The following is a 10487-nucleotide window of genomic DNA, read 5'->3' as shown; positions in this document are numbered from 1 at the left end:
ATATAGCCACTACCAAGAACAACTTCATAAGATGACAGTCTGATAACATTTTATGGGTATAGCATATGTTTTTTTAGAAAAATGTGCATTTTTCAGGTATAAATCACAGTTCTACAATTGCAGCTGCAATCTGAAATAGCGTTGGAAGAGCAGACGGAATAATTACAGAGACGACGTCAATTAACAAATACTCATCCTAAAACTTCTGAAAAATACACAGCATACAGCAAATGAACAGCCCAACATTTGTGAATCCAGCCATCATTCTCAATTTTTAAAATGTTTTACAGGGAAAGACACAATATGTAAATTATTAGCTAACCCGATAGCAAGACACAACTTTTTTTCTCCCCATGTTTTTTCCTGCATCAGTAGCTATCCATAATTCGACTAAATAAAGTATATATAATAGCCACTTCAAACAAGAAACACCTTCATAAGATGACAGTCTGATAACATATTTATGGTATATGCATATTTTTTTTAGAAAAATGTGCATATTTCAGGTATAAATCACAGTTCTTACATTGCAGCTGCATCTGAAATAGCGTTGGAAGCAGCCGGAATAATTACAGAGACCGACGTCAATTACCAAAATACTCATCCTAAACATTTCTGAAAATACACGCATACAGCAATTGAAGACAGCAGATCTTGTGAATACAGATAATCATTTCAGATTTCTTAGTGTTTTTACAGCGAAACACAATATATCGTTTAATTAGCATACCACATGAGCTAACATCACCCCAGCTTGAATCAAGGCAAAAGGGGCGATAACGTTATCGCACCAAAATATATAAATTTTTTCACAAACCTTCTCAGAATTCTTCAGATGACAGTCTGTAAACATCATCATTACACAATGCATATAGAGTTTTGTTTGAAAATGTGCATATTTAGCATCAAAATCGTGGTTATGCAATGTAATCTGTCAAAACATGGCATGCATTCTGGCCGGCGCCATCTTGGAAAGGCACCTAAGTTTTACGATTATTTATCGATTAGATTGACAAAAAAAACAGGTTGGACAGCTAATGAAAGATGCATTGGTTATTAATGCAACCGCTGATTTAGATTTTTAAAATTTCACGTTCTAGACATACATTGTGAGTTAACAGCCAGACTATAGCCTCAAAAATGGCGAACAACTGCGTTTACATTTTTCCACATAAATACGGAATAAATCATAAATAGCTCTTACTTTTTGGACGAGCTTCCATCAGTATCTTGGGCAATGTGTCCTTTGTCCAAAAATAATCGTTGCTTTTTTTTGTAAAAACGGACCTCTTCAACTTCGGGAACTAGCAGCTAACGATAGCTACACGGCACACACATGTCCAAATCCTCAAACGACAATACTAAGGAAATTCCGAAAAATAGCAATATCTCGCATAAATGATATAAATCGGTTTCAAATAATTCGTTTATGATGTTTCTAACACCCTATATCGAATTAAATCACAGACGGATATATCTTTGGTCAATAACGAGAGCTTTTTTTGAGCATGCCATTCTGATGTCCTCTCTTGCGCCTTGGCGAGCGTCGAAAGAAGGGACATTCACTCCTCATTGCTTTTATAAACTCAGAGAACACGTAGAGACACCATTCCACTTCTCATTGGTTACTGCACATCCAGGGGAAGCGCGGGTGCAGTTAATTTCGATCCATAGGGCACACACAGAGTTTTAAACTGATCCGAGATCAGAGACTATTTTTCAGACCTTCGCATGTCCTGTCATGATTTTCGCTGTAGAAAGAGTTCTGGTTCACCCACAGACATAATTCAAACGGTTTTAGAAACTAGAGATTGTTTTCTATCCAATAGTAATAATAATATGCATATTGTACGAGTAAGAATTGAGTACGAGGCAGTTTAATTTGGAAATGTAAAAAAAAAAATAGTGCTAACAGCTCCCCCTATTGACAAAAGGTTTTAATAAATATCAGTGATACTAGCAAGAGCAGTGCGTGGGTTTCTTATTTTTTCTCCACAGTTCTTTATGAAAAATGTAGTTATTTGTTTTATTTGACTGTGTAAAAAATAGCAGACACTACTTATTTCTCTGAGAGTTAGGCGGATATATAGCGTTTTGCAAAATATGATTATATTCCTTTCTGAAATTAAACCAAGTGCGAGATTTTAAACAAAAGCAGGTCTGTCATTGAACAACACACAATCTCTTTCATAATTTCTTTAAAAACAACCTGAGGATTGATTATAAAAAACATTTGACATGTTTCTACGACCATTAAGGATACTTTTGGGAATTTTCGTCGAACGGAACGAGGCTTTGGTTTTCTGAACATAACGCGCAACCCAAATGGCGTTTTTTGTTATAAAAGTAATATTTATCGAACAAAAAGAACATTTGTTGTGTAACTGGGAGTCTCGTGAGTGCAAATATCCGAAGATTATCAGAGGTAAGCGATAAATTTTATTGCTTTTCTGACTTTCGTGACCAAGCTAACCAAGCTAATATACGGCTAACTGTTCTAGCATTGATTGATACACTCACAAACGCTTGGATTTCTTTTGCTGTAAAGCATATTTTCAAAATCTGACACAATAGGTGGATTAACAACAAGCTAAACTGTGTTTTTATATATTTCACTTGTGATTGCAAGATTATAAATATTTTTTTAAATATTTTTTATTCTGATACGTTTGGGAATTTTCTTCTTTCTTTCAGGACCGGAACGAGGCTGTAGTTTTCTGAACATAACGCGCAACCCAAATGGCGTTTTTTTGTTATAAAATTAATATTTATCGAACAAAAAGAACGTTTATTGTGTAACTGGGAGTCTCGTGAGTGCAAACATCCGAAGATTATCAAAGGTAAGCAATTAATTTGATTGCTTTTCTGACTTTCATGACCATGCTAATTTGGGGCTAGCTGTTGTAGCATTGATTGATACACTCACAAAAGCTTGGATTTCTTTAGCTGCAAAGCATATTTTCAAAATCTGACACGATAGGTGGATTAACAACAAGCTAAGCTGTGTTTTGGTATATTTCACTTGTGATTGCATGATTATAAATATTTTTAGTAATATTTTAGAATTTGGCGCCCTGCAATTCTAGCGGTTGTTTAGGAAAGTGATCCCGCTAACGGGATTCGTAGCGCAGAGAAGTTAACCTCACTAGTGTAGGGGGCAGCATTCGAAATTTTGGATGAAAAGTGTGCCCAAAGTAAACTGCCTGCTACTCAGGTCCAGAAGCTAGTATATGCATATAATAGATGGTAGATTTGGATAAAAAACACTCTAAAGTTTCCAAAACTGTTAAAATAATGTCTGTGAGTATTTCCTAACTGATATGGTGGGCGAAAACCTGAGGAAAATCCATCCAAAAAGTGCCTTTATTTTGAAATGCCTGTTTTCCCATTGAAAGCCTATCCACCATACAAAGACGTATGACCTAGTTCACAATGCCTATGGCTTCCACAACATGTGGCCAGTCTTTAGGCATTGTTTCAGGCTTTTACTCTGAAAAATGAAAAAATATAAATAATAATCTAGACATGAGTCCAGCGCATGACCGGGAGTGCGTCTTCCTTGTTTTTCCTTTTCTATTGACGAAGCTATTGTCCGGTTGAAATATGATCGATTATTTATGACAAAAACAATCTGAGGATTGATTATAAACATCGTTTGACATGTTTCTACGAACTTTATGGTACTTTTGAGATTTTTCGTCTGTCTGTTGTGACCGCTCATTGTTCCAATGGATTACTGAAAAAAACGCACCAATGAAACGGAGGTTTTTGAATATAAAGAGGGACATTATCGAACAAAACAAACATTTATTGTGTAACATGGAGTCTTGGGAGTGCAATCATATGAAGATCATCAAAGGTAAGTAATACATTTTATCGCTATTTCTGACTTTTGTTACTCGTCTTCTTGGCTGCTAACTGTTTGTAATGATTTATCTGCTGGGCGCTGTTCTCAGATAATCGCATGGTTTGTTTTCACCGTAAAGCCTTTTTGAATTCTGACACAGCGGTTGGATTAACAAGAAGTATATCTTTAAACCGATGTATAACACTTGTATGTTTCATGATTTTTTATAATGAGTATTTCTGTTTTTGAATTTGGCGCTCTGCAATTTCACTGGATGTTGGACAAGTGGGATGGTAGCGTCCCACACCCCCTAGAACTTCTTCAGGCTGCAAGCCCGATGTCGGTACACTTATGACAACATCCAGCTCAAGTGCAGGGCGCGAAATTCAAAATCTATTTTTGTAAAATATTTAACTTTCACACATTAACAAGTCCAATACAGCATTTGAAAGATAAACATCTTGTCAATCCAGCCAACATGTCCGATTTTTTAAATGTTTTACAGAGAAAACACCACATATATTTATGTTAGCTCACCACCAAATAAAAAAGAGGACAGACATTTTTCACAGCACAAGTAGGATGAAGTAGCATGCACAAGCCAACCTAACTAACCTAAAACCAACCTAAATAACCTAGAAAAAACTACACTCAGATGACAGTCCTATAACATGTTACACAATAAATTATTTTTGCCTTCAAAAAAAAATGCATATCTTTTAGCGCTATAAATCAGTTTTACATTACTGCTTACCCATCTTAGCCACCAATGCTAGCTACAGTCCAGAAATCGCACCGGCCAGTAGCCAGAGAAAACAGACACCCACGTCAACTCTAATTTCACCATCAGAAAAAGATTTCAGAGAAATATATTGGTGGATAGTAATGAAAGAGAAAGATCTTGTGAATACAGACAATATTCAGATTCTTTAAAATGTTTATAGCAGCAAAACCCACATATATTCATTTAGCTCACCACCAAATACAGAAAAAAGAGAGACAGATATTTTTTCACAGCAACCGGTAGCATGCAGCTAGCATGCAGCTAGCATGCAAAGCCAACCTAACTAACCTAGTACTAACCTAAATAAACCTAGAAAAAACTCCCTCAGATGACAGTCCTATAACATGTTACAAATAAATCTAATGTTTTGTTCGAAAAGTTGAATATTTTGCTATAAATCAGTTTGTACATTACTGGCTACCCATCTTAGCCACCATCATAGCTACAGTCAAAATCGCAGGAAGCGGCAGAGAGCAAGAGAAAACAGACACCAACGTCACATACTGAATTTCACATCAGAAAAATTTCAAGAAATATATGGTGGATAGCCTAATGAAAGAGAAAGTCTTGATGAAATACAGACCAATATTTCCGCGATTTCTGAAGTGTTTTTACAGCGAACACACAATATATCGTTATATTAGCTTACTACAATAACTAACCCACACAGGAGCATTGATTCTAGTCAAACGCTAGGATAGCACATTCGACAGATATATGAAAAAGCCATCCCAATTGCGGGGTCCCTATCTTTGTTGATTTTCCATCAGAATGTTCTCCCAAAGGGTCCTTTGTTTCAGAACCGTTAGTCATTTGACCTAGAACGAACGATGTCCCTCTTGAAATAGCATGGCACACTGGCCATGCCGTGCTAACCTCTCCGTCTTGACAAAATTCTTGCGTCGCATCACGTCTAAAGTCCAGAATAAATTTCAATAATATAATTAAAGTATATTGAAAAAACATACTTTAGGATGATATTGTGACATGTATCAAAGAAAATCGAAGCTGGAGGTCATATTCACCTATAACGAGTGTTTTCCAGGAGCGCAGTCCAGTTCCTACCTCGCGCCCAGAAAAAAAAATTAAGTGCGCACTTTTCACTCAAAGATGTTATTTTCAGTCCCTGACAGAGATAATCAAGTCATTTTTTCTCTCACTTCCGCATGACAACCAGGGGAAGATGTGTGACGTGTTTCTACAGTCCTAAGTGCCAAGGCCTTTTATAGAGAGTATCTTGAAGAGAGACATAGCTTCTTGGAAATGTCACTTTTTACAGAAAATGGGCTGTAAAAAGAGTTATGTTTCACTTAGAGAAATAATTAAACCTGTTTTAGAAACTTTAAGGTGTTTTCTATCCAAAGGTAATAATAATATGCATATTGTACGAGCAAGAATTGAGTACGAGGCCGTTTGAAATGGCCACCTCTTTCCACTGCTGATACTCACTGCTGATTTTTGAGCCATAAGAGGTTAAACAAAAGCTATTCTACCAACATTTCTGAAAATGGACAGCGTTTTGGAATGAAACTGTACAAAAATTTTCTTTTGGATACCAGATGAAAGTCATTCATGTAAACTAAAATCAGGGATGGACCAAGGATACACCCTTGAGAAACCCCCAAAATGTAATTATGTTCTGATTTAGAGCTGTTCAGTGATTACTATAACAAAGGAAGTGATAATAGTAATAATATACTGCACATAATATTATGTATTTTAAAGAAATTGACAATCCAATCCAAGTTCATTTTGACTGTTCATAATGCAGGTCAACCCAGTTAATAACAGTCTTATCCTTTTATACCAACTCTACATGCAAAGGAGCCTAACACACCACCCCTCTCTGTAAAAAGTGGACTGTCTGTCTCAGAGTCAGTTGGAGTAGAGAAGAACAGCGCCCACCAGTTCAGCTTCAGCACAAACCATGTTCCCTGCATCTCTGCTGCTGCTCCTGCTGGCAGCTGCCTCCTGTGAGTCTCTCAAGATTTCGGGGAAGGAATGGGTTGAGGCTCAAGAAAATATTATTTTAACAATATCCTTAACAGTCACACTGAGCTATACTATGTAGCATATGACTAATTACGTTTTTTTCCCCTTAGATGTGTGTTGTGGCGGTCTTGAAATCAGTCAGCCAAGTTTAATGGTTGTAAAGCCTGGAGAGTCTCCGATCATCACCTGTAAGGTCTCTGGGTATTCTGTTAGTGATAGCAGCATAAGCTTTCCCACAGGTTGGGTTCGAAAGCCTGCAGGGAAAGCAATGGAGTGGATTTCCCATATATGGGATGATGGAGATATCTACATAAATTATGCACTGAAAAACATGTTCAGCATTTCAAGAGATGCCTCCAGCAACTCTGTGTCTTTACAAGGGCAGAGCGTGCAACCTGAAGACACAGCTGTGTATTACTGTGTTCACTACCCTCCACAGTGATACAAACCAGCACCAGACCTGTAGAGACCCATGTGAGAATGATGCAAACAAAACATAATATAAATGTATCTCCACACCAAGATATCAACATATTAAGACTAATGCTCAGTCTCAAAAATTGTCAAATTATAATTTAATAAGTTAACCTTACCAAAAGCTTACATCATTAAAAGCTTTTCAGACATTTAAATTCCAAGTAAAAATTTTGAACTTTTGTCCCCGTGTTGCTGATCTTCAACACATACTAAATACTAATACTAAAGCCATTATATATAGTCAACACATTATACTAAAGCCATTATAGTCAACACGTCTCATAAGTAGAATCTGAACTACAGAGAGAAGAACAAAGGACAGAGAGGAGAGAGAATAAATGAATAGAGCAGAAGATCTCTCCCTGTCAGGATATTTAAACCTCTAGAGGGCGATCTATGCAAAGTCTTTATCCCCTTCATGCCTTTATAATCAGACACAGCCCTGGCCTTCTCATTATAGGCAGTGTGGATTGATTTGGTAGCAAGCACTGCATATAACCTGACTATCACTGAAAAATGAGGACTGTCTGGAGTTTAGTACTCATGGTGGTGTTTGTAAAAAGTAAGTTACAATATTCTGTGTTCACTAGAATGAATGTTCCATCATTTTCAGTAATTTTTCAGAAGTAATTTGCTACAAATAGGTATATAGACATGTTTAAAGACATCACTGTTCATGTGTATGAATGTATGCATTCTAAAGTTTTGGGTATTTCATTTCCACAGGTGTTCAGGGTCAGACACTAACTGAGTCTGGACCAGTGGTTAAAAAGCCAGAAGAACCACACAAACTGACCTGTACAGCTTCTGGTTTAGACATGAATGGCTACTGGATGGCTTGGATCAGACAGGCTCCTGGGAAAGGACTAGAATTTATGGCAGCACATTATAACAGGATAAATATTGCCTACTCCCAGTCTGTTCAGGGTCGGTTCACCATCTCTAGAGATGACAGCAAACAGCAGGTATATCTCCAGATGAACAGCCTGAAGACTGAAGACTCCGCTGTTTATTATTGTGCCAGAGACACAGTGACACAGGAGGCTGCAGCACTGTACAAAAACTGATCAACACTGATCCCAGAAAGAGAGGCAATGACGCACATCTTGTTGTTCAGACACACCCTCTATGAGAGAGCAGAAGGACTCAAAAGCAGTGGAGAAAACACTGATATCAATATTATCCTCATAAAATAATCCACACACATTATAACAGTGAAAATAACATTATTTACATGAACCAAAAGTCAATTTTACAGAATTTAGTTCATATTAGCTATTACATTTTGAGTATTTGTATCGGGCAGAATTCAATTAACGTGATCATCAAATAGAAATATACTCAAACTAAAAACAGTAATGGACCAATTATAGATCCCTGGGGAACTACACAATAGATCCCCAAGAGGGGATGAGCAGTAAGAGATACATATAATTCAATAATAATTGTATTGTCCCACATAGGCAAATATTCTTGTTTATTAGCTCTTCAGCACTGTATAAAAGATCAAACATGTCTAGTGTGAACATCGCTTATGGAATATCTGAAAAACAGATAGAAGAATGAAAGACAGGGGAGGGAGAGAACCAAGGAATAGAGCAGACAATATCTCTATATCAGTATCTGTTAAAACCTATAGAGGGCGGTCTATGCAAAGTCTCCCTACCTTCATCCCTTTATAATCAGACACTCAGCTCTGGAATTTTCATTATAGGCGGCTTGGACTGACATTACAACAAGTCCTGCACTAACCTGACTACTTGGCAGCACGTCCAACCGGCCTCACAACCGCAGACCACGTGTATGGCGTCGTGTGGGTGAGTGGTTTGTTGATGTCAACGTTGTGAACAGAGTGCCCCATGGTGGCGTGGGGTTATGATATGGGCAGGCATAAGCTACGGACAACAAACACAAGTGCATTTTATCGATGAAAATGTTAATGCACAGAGATACCGTGACGAGATTCTAAGGCCCATTGTCGTGCCATTCATCCGCCTCAAGTTTCAGCATGATAATGCACAGCCCCATGTTTCAAGGATCTGTACACAAGTCCTGGAAGCAGAAAATGTCCCATTTCTTCCATGGCCTGCATACTCATCAGACATGTCACCAAGTGAGCATGTTTTGGATGCTCCGGATCGACGTGTACGACAGCATGTTCCAGTTCCAGCCTCCTCTAATTCATTTAATTAATTTGACTGATTTAATTATATGAAATGTGTCTCAGGAAAATCTTTGAAATTGTTGCATGTTGTGTTAGTATTTTTGTTCAGTAGATGAGACTGATAGCAGACTTACGCTGTTAACTAAAAAGAGTAATGGGGCAAGAATATACTGTAATATACTGTAAACAACGAGCAGAACAGAACCATTCAAAATGCAGGTCATAGCATCCCATCCCAGATAATTGTATTATTATGATAAATGATTGTTCTACTCAACATGTCACTGTGCAACTAGTGATTTATTCACTGTACTTCTCATTTAATCCTGAATCTTTGACTTCTATGCAAATACATTTCCCTCTCTGTATATAAAAGAGTCTGTCTCTCTTTCACTCAGTTAGAGTAAATAAGTATTGTTCCCATCAGTTCAGCTTCAACACAAACCATGTTCCCTGCATCTCTGCTGCTGCTGGCAGCTGCCTCCTGTGAGTTCCTTCAAGGGATTAGGAGTTTGAAAACCAAACATAATATTCTATGTTTTGAATAAATATTACAATTACATAATCAAACTGTATATTTTCATTTGCCTCCCCAGGTGTGTGCGCCATTGTTGACCCGGAACTCACCCAGCCAAGCTCAATGGTTGTAAAACCTGGAAAATCTTTGAGCATCACCTGTAAATTCACTGGGTATTCTATCAGTGATGATAGCTGTACCACAGACTGTATTGGACATCATGTAGATAAAGCTATAGAATGGCTCAGATGGAAACTGTAAGGATTCCTTGAAAAGCAGGTTCAGCATCTCCAAAAATGGTTCCAACAACATAGTGACTTTAGAAGGGCAGAGAATTCAAACTGAAGACACAACTGTGTATTACTGTGTCAGATATAATGAGCATAGCATAACCTGTACAAAAACAACAAAGATGTCTGTCTCATGAAACCATCGTTCCCTAAGGATGACCCAGGTCATATTGTCATAGTCAAAATGGACACATCCTGGGAATTTGAGATAAACTGTCTGAAAAGCTTTATACTGTACATAATGTTGTTATTTTAGTGATAGAAATGATGAACATCCAAATGCACCAAGGGGCTGGAGCGCCTAGTGTTAAACAGAAATATTCATAAAGATGTTGACTAAATAACAACTATTAAAGGTTAAACCATTCATACTGATGCTGACTAAATAACAACTATTAAAGGTTAAACCATTCATA

This window comes from Salvelinus sp. IW2-2015, unplaced genomic scaffold (assembly GCF_002910315.2).
Source record: "Salvelinus sp. IW2-2015 unplaced genomic scaffold, ASM291031v2 Un_scaffold2138, whole genome shotgun sequence".
NCBI lineage: Eukaryota > Metazoa > Chordata > Actinopteri > Salmoniformes > Salmonidae > Salvelinus > Salvelinus sp. IW2-2015.
Note: the sequence above shows the minus strand (reverse complement) of the source record.